Genomic DNA, 13,898 nt, shown 5'->3' with positions numbered 1-13,898 from the left:
AGGCCGGGATATAGCTGATTTAATACACTTTGTGATGTATTAATTCGGAATGAAGCTAATGTTTTTGGAATAATTTGGTGAATTTTTGAAAATTTCACTCATCTCTATTTATAATGAATAGCTTATGAAGAAAATGACATCAGAGGCGAGCTGTTCTGTAGCTTGATGATATGACAGCACAATAAAATTATACATTTTCTAATGCAATAGTAAAAAAGTTCCAACACAGAGTTGAAGGTTTTTAATCTTGCCTGTCTTCTTTTGTGAGCCGCAGCTATGCAGTTGATTGTTCAGCACTGTTTCATTGTCATTTCTTTTAATTTACATTGCTATTTTGAGTGAATTATTTAGTCAAGGTGATGGTGAGTCCCAGAGTTAGGCTGAGATATTATTTTGAAAGAACATTTTTTCATAATCTTATTTGACTGGAAACAGAAGCAAAATAGAACATATAATTAGCAAATTCAGTTACTGACATTCCCAGAATAGTTATATTATATTATATTTTGTTTTGTTTATGCTTTATTCCATATATTGATTTCCAGTCATTTTGTCCACGGTATAATTATTTTTTAGAGTTCATATGCCAAGTGACAACAGAAAGCACTCCACAGTGTTGCACCCCCCTACTTCCCTCCCCTCATTCTACCACCCTTCCTGTGCTCTACGCTCAGCAAATGATTTATGACTGGCATCCACCATAATCTAAACCTCTCACTGCTGGCTTTGAGACTTCACTAGTTCTCTAGAATGCTCTACCCCAATTAGTTTAAATCACAATATAAACAGTTTTAGGCACTTCCTAAAAACACATCTTTTTAGGGTGGCCTATCACATCCTCTGATCTAACTGATCTAACTAGCCCATTTACCACAATTTTCTGAACCGGATCCTCCACCAAACTCTCCACCGCACCCATGCACCCAGAAGCACTACAAATATCAGCTGCTGACTGGCTCATGCAGCTCCACTATTTTCCCAAGATATCTGGGGCATTGTATAAAATAAGCACTTTTACCTTTGTGTCACCCCCATCTCCTTATTGCAAGCAGGGCCGTCATTCCTCTTGTTCTAATTATTCACTTGTCTGCTAGTTATGATTGTTTGTACATGAACCCCTGAATTGTAAAGTGCTGCGGAATATGATGGTGCTATATAAATAAAGATTATTATTATTTAAATGGGAAACTTATGGCTTATGCACCTGACCATATTTTTCTTCAGTGTGCTATCCATTATTCCTATGTATAGCACACTGACTAGTGTTGATCGAGCACCAAAGTGCTCTGGTGCTCGGGCCGAACACTTCAGGATGCTCGGGTGCTCTACCGAGCACCCAAGCATTAAACCAGGCACCCCCTGCTCTGAAGAGGGGAGGGTGTCTGGTTCACATGAAAAGGTCAGAAATTGATGGAAACACCACTGAAATGGTTCGGGAACAGTCGCGGCAGGATGTCTGGATGCATCTTGGGCTTTCAGGTCGCTGCTTAAATAACAATGTTGCCTGAGTAGTATGCCACTTTTACAGACTGACAATAATACACAAAAAAACTAAGATAAAATCGATTTTAGAGGAAAAATTGTTAGGAAACATTCTTTCCTACATATTTACTTGTATATAAAGTGCAAGTGCTGCCAAAAATTACAAGGAAGAGGTACTCAGATACAACCTGTATATCACATAAAGTAGGGCCTCATTCACATTGTGGTACAATTGTTCAGGTAGTGGGACTCCTACAATCATAAAGCCTATGCACTAAGTGAAAGGGCTGCCAAAAATTACAAGGAACCAACACTCCAATACACCCTTAATTACACATAAAGGAGGGCATCATACACCCTTGAAAAGTTATGATTGATGGCCTGCTGGAGAGCTGAACCTCTAAAAAATTATATGCAAGGGCCTGCAGGTGAGCTGACCCTGTAAAAGATTGCAGGTGAGGGCCTGCTGGTGAGCTGACCCTCTAAAAAAATTATATGCATGGGCCTTCAGGTGAGCTAACACTGTAAAAAAATGTAGATGAGGGCCTGCAGGTGAGCTGACCCTGTAAAACATTATATGCGAGGGGCTGAAGGAAAGCTGACCCTGTAAAACATTATATGCAAGGTCCTGCAGGTGAGCTGACCCTGTAAAACATTATATGCGGGGGCCTGAAGGTGAGCTGACCCTGTAAAAAATTATATGCAAGGGCTTACAGGTGAGCTGACCCTCTAAAACATTATATGCTAGGGCCTGCAGAGGAACTGAACCTGTAAAAGATTATGAGTGCCTAATGGTGAGCTGACCCTCTAAAAAATTATATGCGAGGGCCTGCAGGTAAGCTGACCCTGTAAAACATTATATGCAAGGGCCTACAGGTGAGCTGACCCTGTAAAACATTATATGCGAGGGTCTGCAGGTGAGCTGACTCTGTAAAAGATTGTAGGCCAGGCCTGCTGGTGAGCTGACCCTCTAAAAAATTATATGCGAGGGCCTTCAGGTGAGCTGACCCTGCAAAAGATTGTAGGTGAGGGCCTGCTTGTAGCTGACCCTCTAAAAAATTATATGCGAGGGCCTGCTGGTGAGCTGACCCTCTAAAGCATTATATGCGAAGGCCTTCAAGTGAGTTGACCCTGTAAATCATTATATGCGTGGGCATTATATGCGACAAATAAGCATGTTGATATGATGGAGGAGGACGATAAGAAAAGGAAGATACAACCATATACCCCTGTTTGTGGTGAAAGGGGTGCATGGGAATACAGTGTATTCAGTACATTATAAACAACACATTTAAAGTGCCTTTTTGTTCATTAGCTTTCCTCTAGTGGAGTTGAGAAGTCATGGTCAATCTAGGCCTTGTTCATTTTTATAAGAGTCAACCTGTCAGCATTTTCAGTTGACAGGCAGATACACTTATCTGTTATAATGCCAACAGGAGCACTAAATACCCGCTCAGACAAAACAGTGGCAGCAGGGCAGACCACCACCTCCAAGGCGTAGAGGGCCAGTTCGTGCCATGTGTCCAGCTTGAACACGCAGTAGTTGTAAGGCACTGAGGGATCATTGAGGATGCTGACACGGTCTGCTATGTACTCCTTCACCATCTTCCAAAATTTTTCCCTCCTTGTGACTGTAGGCCGAGCATCAGAGTGAGGATGCTGGTGTCATGTCATGAAACTGTTCCAGGCTTTGGAGAGTGTTGCCCTGCCTCTGTTGGAACTGCTGTGTGACATTCTGGTATTGCACCATTTTGCTCGTCCTCTCCAACTGAGGAATGAGAAATGAGAAGTTATCTTTGTAGTGGGGGTCGAGAAGGGTGAACAACCAGTAATCTGTGTTGCCTAAATTGCGTATAACGCGAGAGTTGCTGGAAAGGCAGCCTAACATGAAGTCAGCCATGTGTGCCAGAGTACCAACAGGCAAGACTTCGCTATCGTCATCAGAAGGATGACTCTCAGTCTCCTCATCCTCTTCCTCCTCTTCTACCCACCCAAGCAGAACATATTGAATTAAACTTCCATGGGTACTACCCTCTGTAGAGGAGGCAACCGTCTCCTGCTCCTCTTCTTCATTGTCCAATTTGCACTAAGAAGACAAACTGTCTCAGCGCAGGTCCTATTCTTGTCCATATGTGAATTTTATGGATAAGTTTTTTGTGGACCAAAATACGAACATGCAGGGGTGGACTGTGAACTAAAAGTGGCCCTGGAACTGAAGGTAAAAGTGGCCCTATGTTGAAGGCGGGTCTAAATTAACAGAAGGTGAGGCAACATAATTAGCATAATTAACATAATTAGGCAGGGATAATAGAAGTAGACAGGGCTGCCATGTACAAGTTCTCCTCTCTTTTTAATTTCTCATGTTTGCAAAACTACATCAGGAAACCTGACCTTGTGGATGCACCCTTAATAGTCTATTGCAAAGTGAATGAGAAAATGAGAAATCTAAATCAAATTATTTGGTGTGGTCACCCTATGCCTCCAAAACAGCATCAAGTCTTCTAGGTACACTTGCACACAGTTTTTGAAGGAGCTTGGAGAAATGGGCACACTTCTGGGGAACTATGCTTGCTCAAATCCTTTTGTCTCTTCATGTAATCCCAGATTGGCTCATCACCCAACACCATATCATCACTTCAAAGACTCCTTGTTCTTCTTTATGCTGAAAATAGTTCTTATTGACATTGTTTTTTTTATTTGAGACTGTTGTCCTGAATACATTTGGAGTCATCCAGATGCCTCGCTGATACCATCCATCATGAAATACCATTAAGGAGGTGTCTGATTGGCTCTAAATGTATTTTTCAGCAGGACAATTACCTGAACATATATCTTCAGTATAAAAAATAAAAAGGAGTCCCAGAAGTAATGATATCCTATCCCTAAAAGCCCGGATCGCAACATCATCAAGTGTATCTGGGATTACATGGCGACAGAAGGCTTTGCAAAAGCCTACATCCACAGGAAATCTGTAGGTGTGAATATAATGATAATATATTTAGGTGATTACAATTATTAGAGGGAAAGCATAAGTATTGGGAAAAACTCTACTCTTGAAAGAAGGCTCCTGTTGGGCCACCTTTAATCCTGGTACCAGATGAGATACTGTTGGGCGTGAAGGCATACAGTTTCCTGCACACTGGTTTCAGCTGGGCTTATAGATTCTGCACACTCGTAAGTTGCCAAAGCTGACGTTCCGGCTTTGTCCAAGCTCAATTAGCAATAAATCTGGTGACCAGGCATGCCAAGGAAGTGTTGCAATCTGGCAGACACATTTCTAGGAAACCCTTGCTTGTGTGTTGGTGAGCAGTAGACTGTCATGAGAGCACGAGAACACATGAGGCTGAAGTATGTCCTGCACATATCGCTGGGCTGTTGGTGTCCCTCATATCATTACTAGTGGTGACCGATTGTTGTATGTGATAGATCCCCAGATGATCTCACCAGCAGTTGGGGCAGTGTGTTGCTCCACAGCAATTGCAGAATTGAAGCACTCACCACCAGGTATCTATACTTAAACCTGACTGTCTTGGAATCCCAAACACAACTTGGATTCCTGCAGTCCAAATTTCTCGTTCACACCACCACTGCAAACAAATGTGACAGTGGCTGGCTGTCAATTGCTGGACATCTAATGGGTATTGTGACACCTAATTTCCTTCTGCTAAGCAACTGGAAATTGCTGGTGCTTGTCAACAGAACAAAATATCCTCTCTACTGGTGGTCTGTCTGGGCCATCCAGATCCTGTTTAGCATATGTGTGTGCTGTAAGTGTCCAGCAGGAATAGTACTAGAGCAGTGATGGCTAACCTTGGCACTCCAGCTGTGGTGAAACTACGACTCCCAGCATGCTCCATTTATTTCTACAGAGTTCTGAGAGCAGCCAAGCAAGGGGGGCATCTTGGGAGTTGTAGTTTTACCACAGCTGGAGTGCCAAGGTTAGCCATCACTGTACTAGAGGGTAGATACAGTATGTACCACTGAGATTATTAGTGTCAGTAGTGTAATTCCCATTTTGGTGCTGGAGTATGGAGAGAATAGGAGTAATTTAGCACAGTTCCAATTTTACCATGATTTCCCCTTGTTTGGACTGGGAGTCCAGGTGGGGGACACTGGGTAATCAAAAGGAGGCCTTCACATAACCACTGCTCCCAACAACATCTAACAGCTAGGTCAGAATGGCCTAGATGGTGCGCTGTTTTGAAAGACCATCTTGCTTTGCTCAGTCCAATTATGTGCTCCCTCTAAAAGTCTGTCAGCTGGACAAATTGTCTTGAAGTTCATTATCGATGCATGTCTAGCAGTCAATGATCTCGCAACAAGATTTACACTACCCAAAAATAGCCTCTAGGAGCTTTTTTATAGGGCAGTGGGGAAACCATTTTTACACCCTCTTATGGCAAAACTACACCTGTAATTTGTCTGAAACATAACTGCATGACGAGCTTTGCAGCAATCTGACATTTCTATCTGGATACGTTATTAAACTATCTTATTACAATAAACCTAAAGAGTACCCGTGCTTCAATATATTTCACATAAATCAGTAGCACTTATGATAAAATAGAAGGCTTCAAAATGTTGTCATCACCAGAAATGGACTATAAGTCCTCATGCACACGACCGTGGTGTGTTTTGCGGTCCACAAATTGTGGATCTGCAAAACACTGATGGCGTCCGTGTGCGTTCCGCAATTTGCAGAATGGCACGGACAGCCTTCAATATAAATGCCTATTCTTGTCCGCAAAGCGCGGACAAGAAAAGGACATGCTATATTTTTTTGTGGGGCCACGAAACGGAGCAACGGATGTGGACAGCACACAGAGTGCTGTCTGCATCTTTTGCGGCCCCATTGAAGTGAATGGGTCCGCATCAGAGCCACCAAAACGGCGGCTCGGGTGTGGACCCAAACAACGGCCGTGTGCAGGAGGCCTAAAACAGCACTATAAGGAACTTTCTTCTTCCTGAAAGGCTGACTGTGTGGCTTAGTTCATTAGCTAAGCCAAACCACTTCTCAATCATGGCTGATTCAAAGGTAAAGAAGAGGGCAGTCTTAGCTAATAAACTTAACCAGACAAACAGCCCCTTTATCATGCAACTGACACATAGGTGGGCAAGAAGAACATGATTCTAAATGCAGGCCACTGGTGCAGTATTCACGATGAAACTGTTTAAGTAAGCTTTATTAAAGGGATTATCTTGTTCACATATTCACAGATTATCGACTGTCTTTTTATTAGGAGCTTTATAGCGTATAACCCAACATTGCTAAGGAACAATATTATGACTCACGGAACAGAAAATGCCAAAACTGCCAATTGTGACCGGGGTATTTTAGATAGCTAAACCCATCTCTGTAAGGACACGTTGGTGGCTTAGTGTCCCCAAACTTATTAAGACGTCCCCTTTAAAGTCATGGGGGGGGGGGGGTAATTTAACAAACTGGTGTAAAGTAGAACTGGCTTAGTTGACCATAGCAAACAATCAGATTCCACCTTTCATTTTCCAAAGGAGCTGTCCAAAATGAAAGGTGGAATATGATATGTTGCTATGGGGGAACTAAGCCAGTTCTACTTTACACCAGTTTGAAAAATAACCCTCATAGTATTTAGGTAGCCCATGTTTTCATACTTAACGACAAAAAAGTTAATTTTCTCTTAATCTCACTTGTCCATATGTGTAGTAGACTTGGTTACTGCCTTCTAAATATGCAATACAATTTTAGCAAATTGGTAAAGAAACTATGTCAAATCATGTCACCCTACACTCCTGTAAGGGGATGGGACATGAATTTCATTTCTACTCATAGGATAAAGCAATATTTTCATGAGATGTAATAAGCATTGCCATTTATGAAATATTGTTGCTGTTCTTTAGTGTGGACATAGTCATTGGCATCATTTGCCAACATGTCCTTATTACTCAGCCGGGAGTCCACATTCAATTTTACTGTGCAGTTTAGGAAATAAATGCAGAACTCTGGTTTCTATGGGTAACATCTCTCCCTTTTCACCACTCTAGTTTTCATTAGAGATGAGCTAAATGATATTCTTAGTTCAAGACCAGTAGCAAATAAGGTCATCTGAAGCAAATTGTGAAGTGCAAACAATTTGAAGATTCAACATAGGTGAATCTAAAATTTAGATTGACTGCAAAATAAGACATGTCCAAGCTGTTTTTGGCTTAAAAATAAAATGACCAGGGTTACCCCCAGTTATTTTTTTCTACTGGAAGGGGAACCCATGGCTGATTTTGACATGAGAGTGACTGATGGTTATCTTTCAATATTGAGAAGAATAACAATAATGGGTGACTCAAAAGGTCATGTTGATTAGTTTTTGGCCAATTCCCAGAGTAGCGCAAACTGTACTGATGCAGATTGGGAATACAATACATTTTTAATAATTTGTTAACCTATAATTACTGTGGTTGTTCATGTCCTAATGTGAAGCCCCCAGGTGTGCTTATCTTATCTCTGAATGGATCCTTTGGCACCCTGGTGCTACTCTATGGTAGCTATGGGCTTTTTTTATACAAATTACATGTCAGCCCAAAAGACTTGCAGCTGTAATTGCAGTAAAAGGTGGTCCTACAAAGTACTGTGACTCAGTGGGGCTGAATACAAATGCACTCCACACTTTCCAGATTTGTATTTATAAAACATTTTGAAAACTATGTATAATTTTCTTTTCGCGTCACAAAAACTTGTTACTTTGTGTTGGTCTATCACATAAAATCCCAATAAAATACATTTAAACTTGTGGGTATGATGTGAAAAAATATTGAAAATTTAAGGGGTATGAATACTTTCTCAAGGCACTGTGCCTATGTGTGTGTATATGTATATATAGTGAAGTGTGGTAGCAATACTGTCCACGTCTTTGTATTTGTTCTCATTTTATTCAAGTTTATGCATGGATTTGAAGTAGAAGTTAAAGAAATCAGTAAGAAAATGCTCTAGGGAAACATTCTTGCTTAAAATGGTTAATAACCCTGCAAAATGAAATGTTTGCTGAGAGCTTCCTGCATATCATTATTGAGATTTGTTGTCTTCAGTTTGACCTCTGTAGGACATACAATGAGTACAAAGCGTAAAGACAATTATACATTAGCCATTGTTATCTCCTTGCATCCTACAGATTTCACTGGCACTGCTAATTTAATTATTGCTATGTTATCAATGAATCCCTCATTATTAGTTTTATAGCAAAACCTAATCTTAGGATAATATAGACTCCCCCCTGTGTGTCTTCATGTACATGTTCAACATGACAAAATAGGGAGATGGTTTTCAATTCACACAATCTCATCATTTTAGAAAGGGCAACGTTTCTGGTCTTTTGTGAAAACAATAATTATCTAATATTGTTACCATGTGCCGTTATATGGCTATTTAATGCCATCGATGAAATTTAATTAACATCTAATTAAACGGAATGACTGTGACAGGAGGGAAATAAAATATAATTATATTGCAAGGGCTTAAAATAATATTTTCAAGATGGCATTTTGCATTTCTAATTTTTAAGTTGTGAGATGAATCATATAACGGGGGATTTTATTAAATTCACTGTAATGCATTCTTTGAAGAGTTTTCTATGTAAAAGATTGAAAGACGAAAGTCCATTAAGAATTGCCCACTGTCATAGGTTGGTGCATGTTTTCTTATACTTAAAGAGGACCTTTCACCAGAATAAAACTTCTAAACTAACTATACAGACATGTAGAGCGGCGCCCAGGGATCCCCCTGCACTTACTGTTATACCTGGGCCGCTCCGTTCTACCGGTATAGCCTCCGGTATCTTCATAGTTAGGCTCCACCCAGGGGAACCTGCCGGCGTCTCTTTCTCCCATGCTGTAGCGCTGGCCAATCACAGGCTCAGCTCATAGCCTGAGAGGCTTTTTTTTCTCTCAGGCTATGAGCTGAGCGCTGTGATTGGCCAGCGCTGCAGCATGGGAGAATGAGACGCCGGCAGGTTCCCCTGGGTGGAGCCTAACTATGAAGATACCGGAGGCTATACCGGGAGAACGGAGAGGCCCCAGGTGTAACAGTAAGTGCAGGGAGATCCCTGGGCGCCGCTCTCCATGTCTGTATAGTTAGTTTAGAAGTTTTATTCTGGTGAAAGGTCCTCTTTAACTGCAATGATTTTGGCTTGAGAAACCATCTTTCACATGAGCCTGTTTTCAATTTGTATATCGCACATATTTTGGGTACTTAAATCTGCTACTGAATAGGGCTATCCACATGGGCGCATATTTTCTGTCAGTGTTTGAAATCTGCAGCATGTCTTATTTTTTTGCGTATTTACTTCCAAGTTATAGTCTATGGGAGTGCATAAAAAAAACAGACAGATTTCAATACGCTCGTGCGCAAGTTATCCCCTGTGTGTCTTCATGTATATGTTCAACATGACAAAGTAGGGAGATGATTTTCAATCAGATGGTATATTATCCAGAATCCATGTGTATTCCAGAGCTGGAATGCAGGCCAATTTCGATACGTTCGAATGCAGTGGCCAAAATGTGGGATTATGGGTCAGGTACTGTATTCACAAGAGTAAATATATTGTTTGTTAGCAGCTCTCCATTTTGACTGATATATCGAGTCTTTTGCCATAATTTTGCCATGTGTTTTCGCCATCACTTTATACACTGCAGCAGATAAACACCACAAAGCAATAGTTGGCAATACACTCTATGCCAACCATATGACCTTCTGGATAGTTTAAAACTTGAACAGCCAATAAACTGATATTTACCATTTATCTAACCAGTCCAAAGAAACATTTTTCAGCTTCTAAGGTTGTATTCACACTTGACAATAAAGTGCTACACAGTTAAACACCATGCACACTAATTTTACATTTGGTTCTTGGCAATAGGTCTTTTACAGGTGAAGCTAATGTAAATATTCCTTTAGGCACTTTTACATTTTGTATTACAAAATAAAAAAAAATCTTAAAGAAGTGTAGTTTGGCAGGTTCACCCTTGTGGTTGTTTATAGCCACCATTATTAGCAGAGATAGTAGAATTAATTTACTAATTTTAATAATTTGCTCATAAAGATGAGCATTTTTGTTAATTTAAGCTGATTATTCCTCATTTAATGGTTCATGGGTTTTAAAAAAATGCACCTGTCACCAGAGCTCCAGTTCCAGTGTCAGGCTCCCAGTGTCATCTACACAGATACAGTATTATTGCTTATGACCTATCAATGGCATTAGCAGTAGCAGCGGTCACGTGTTTTGCCTGCATAGGTCACCACTGAGGCCACTGATTTACCTTTACCAGAAGCAGAGATGTGCATGTAGACGGCATGTCACACTTACAGTCCAGCTCGACCGGAGGCAGAGGAGAAGGGAGCTCGAACCAGTAACAGGTGAGTATTTAAATTTTATTCCTTGCACCCTTTCAGGCCGTATGACAAATCTGAGGCTGAATCTGGGCAGTACTGTTAAGCGCGAATATTCAAAAAGCTAATTTTTATCTTGAATATCGCAACTTCGAGAATTCGCAAATATTTTGAATATAGTGTTATATATTCTTTTTTCAAATATTCGTCATTTTTTCCCATCTGAAGTCATGATTCCTCCTTGCTTCTTGCTTGTGGGCCAATGACTCATTGGCCCACAAGCAACTTAAAGGGAACCTGTCATGTGGATATTTGATTATAATCTAACTAATTATATACAATCATTAACTACTAAAAAGTACGTTAGATGTATTCACTTACTGGTGTGACAGATGGTTACCTCATAATATACACACAAAGATGCCGTATGCTAATGAGCTGATTTGAGTCCAGCGTGATGTCATTGAGTCCAGCGTATATTTAATTCAGAGCTATAGCCACTCCCCTGCCCACCTACTGCTGATTCATATGGAAAAAAACTGTCAATCAGCAGCAGGTAGACGGGGAGAGTCAGGAGCTCATAAATATTTATGACTCATCATTATCAGTTGGAGCTTTTCAATACAAGATGTTGGCAGATTGACTGGGTCAATTAAAGAAAGTGACCCAGCATTTTGCTAAGAGAATCAGTCACTTATTTATGTTGCCCTTAGTTAGGACACCATAAAACTGGTGAAAGGTTCCCTTTAAGCATGGAGGAATCATGTGTAGAGATGGAAAAAAATTACGAATATTATAAAAAAAACTAATATATACAGTTAGCACTATAATCTACAAAATATTCGCGAAATATCGCAAATTCGAATATTGCCCCTGCCGCTCATCAGTACTGGGCAGCATGTTGTCAAGCAGAAGGAACAGAGATGATTAATATATAGTTAGTAACGATTCAGTATTAATTCATTTTATTCATTTAAATATCTACTTAGGAGTCCAGTGGGTGGTCCTACCCAGTGATTGACAGCTATCTTTATATGCACATATAATAAGACTACCCAAAGGACTCCTAAGCATAGAACGGGCAGAGATTTACATGAATAAAAGTTAGAGCGCATGCACACAACCGTATGTATTTTGTGGTCCACAAAAAATGGATCTGCAAAAAATACGGATGAAGTCTGTGTGCATTCCGTATTTTGCGGAACGGAACAGCTGGCCCCTAATAGAACAGTCCTATCCTTGTCCGTAATGCGGACAATAATAGGACATGTTCAATTTCTTTGCGGAACAGAAAAACGGACATACATAAACGGAATGCACACAGAGTAATTTCACTGCTTCCGCATACGGTCTGCAAAAAAAAACAACTGAATGGACATGGAAAGAAAATACGTTTGTGTGCATGAGCCCTTAGAATGCTGTCATATGCTGCAGATTTTGTTGCAGAATTTTCAATGACTGAAAATCACTTTCATTCATTTCAATAGGGAGGCAAGCATATAGATTTACACAAGTCTCATTCGGGTGAATGGAACTGATTTTCTGTCGCTGAAAATACTGCAACAAAATCTGCAGCATTAGGCCTCTTGAACATTATTTTTTTTCCATTTATGTTCCTTTTTTTGCGTTCTGTATACAAACCGTAAACTGAACCATTTATTTCAATGGATCCACACAAAAAAACAAAGGTACTCTATATGCCTTCTGTTTCCGTATTTCCATTTTTCGTTCAAAGATAGAACATATCCTATTATTGTCCGCATAACGGACAAGGATAGTACTATTCAATCAGGGGCCAGCTGTTCCGTTCCGCAAAAAAACGGAATGGACGCGGACGTCATCCGTATTTTTTGCAGATCCAGTTTTTGCAGATTGCAAAATACTGAAAAAGCCATACGGTAGTGTGCAAGAGGCCTTATACTGATTTTTTTCCCCCACAAAACGTATGTCAATCTGTTCAGGTCCTTCTGCTCTATAGCATGCTGCCTGCAGATTACACACCATCCTCAATGTCACAATAGACCATTATAGAGTTTTCTCAGAGACATAATGCTTTTCAGTACATTAGCTCTAAATGCAGGGTTGCATAAATGACAGTTTCTTGATGTAATATTGTTACACCATGTACTAAGTGACAAGTTCCCTTTAAGTACCTGGAATATATGTCTGGAATTAATTGAATTGAATTCATTCTCTAAGAATTTCATTTTCCAAGACTTTTACAGGACCCAGGGATCAGCCAAATGTGGTGTTCACCTGAATCTTGTTCATAGCTATAGCTCTATATATCATGCCTCTGCTAAATGCAGCTGTGAATGTAAAACCAAGGCCATACAGCAGTGATTTAGGTGAGCCGGCCCGTCACTTGCTTGTTTTACAGTGCTAGTGGTTATTGAGCACATAAAATGCAATTCCTTGCTTAGTCGTACTGAGAAGCAGACTCTCTTCCCATATTAAACGGTTAGCCCTTATGAACGTTCCTCCTGCATCAATCTTCTGCAATTTATCAGTTCATTTTTTGTGTTGTGATCTGCATAGAGATAGAAGAAAAAAATGCAAAACAAAAGAAAAAAATATACAGGAAATAAGTCATAAGGAAATTACATTTTTATGTAAAACATATTTTTGGAATTCTTGGTTGAGTTTTTAGTTTTCAATTTTTATTGTCACTTTCTAAAAAAAATCCTAAAATCACACTTTTTTTTTTACTGGCCACTAAGCCTGTTGAAACTGTGTATGTCGTTACCTGTTCTGTAAGATCAAATTTCAGCAGAGATCTCATTATCATCACAAGCATGTTTGCAATGACAGATAACACCTCGGTCTGGATAATACAGGATCCATCATTTACAATAGGCGATGGTCACAACTTATCTACTGCACAGGTCACAGAGCATGTCTAGAAAACTCTCCCATAGAAGCCAGTAAGTCCCCTCCTGTCTATTGTTCTAATGGCCCATGTGGCTGTCATAAAGCATACTTTAAACAGGAAGCTTTGACATATTAGGCTTAGTGTCCAGTGCTAAAACTGTACTTTTTTAGAATTTTTATTAAAGTGTACCTA

The sequence above is a fragment of the Bufo gargarizans genome, chromosome 2 (genome assembly GCF_014858855.1).
Source record: "Bufo gargarizans isolate SCDJY-AF-19 chromosome 2, ASM1485885v1, whole genome shotgun sequence".
Taxonomy (NCBI): domain Eukaryota; kingdom Metazoa; phylum Chordata; class Amphibia; order Anura; family Bufonidae; genus Bufo; species Bufo gargarizans.
This window is presented reverse-complemented; position numbering follows the sequence as displayed.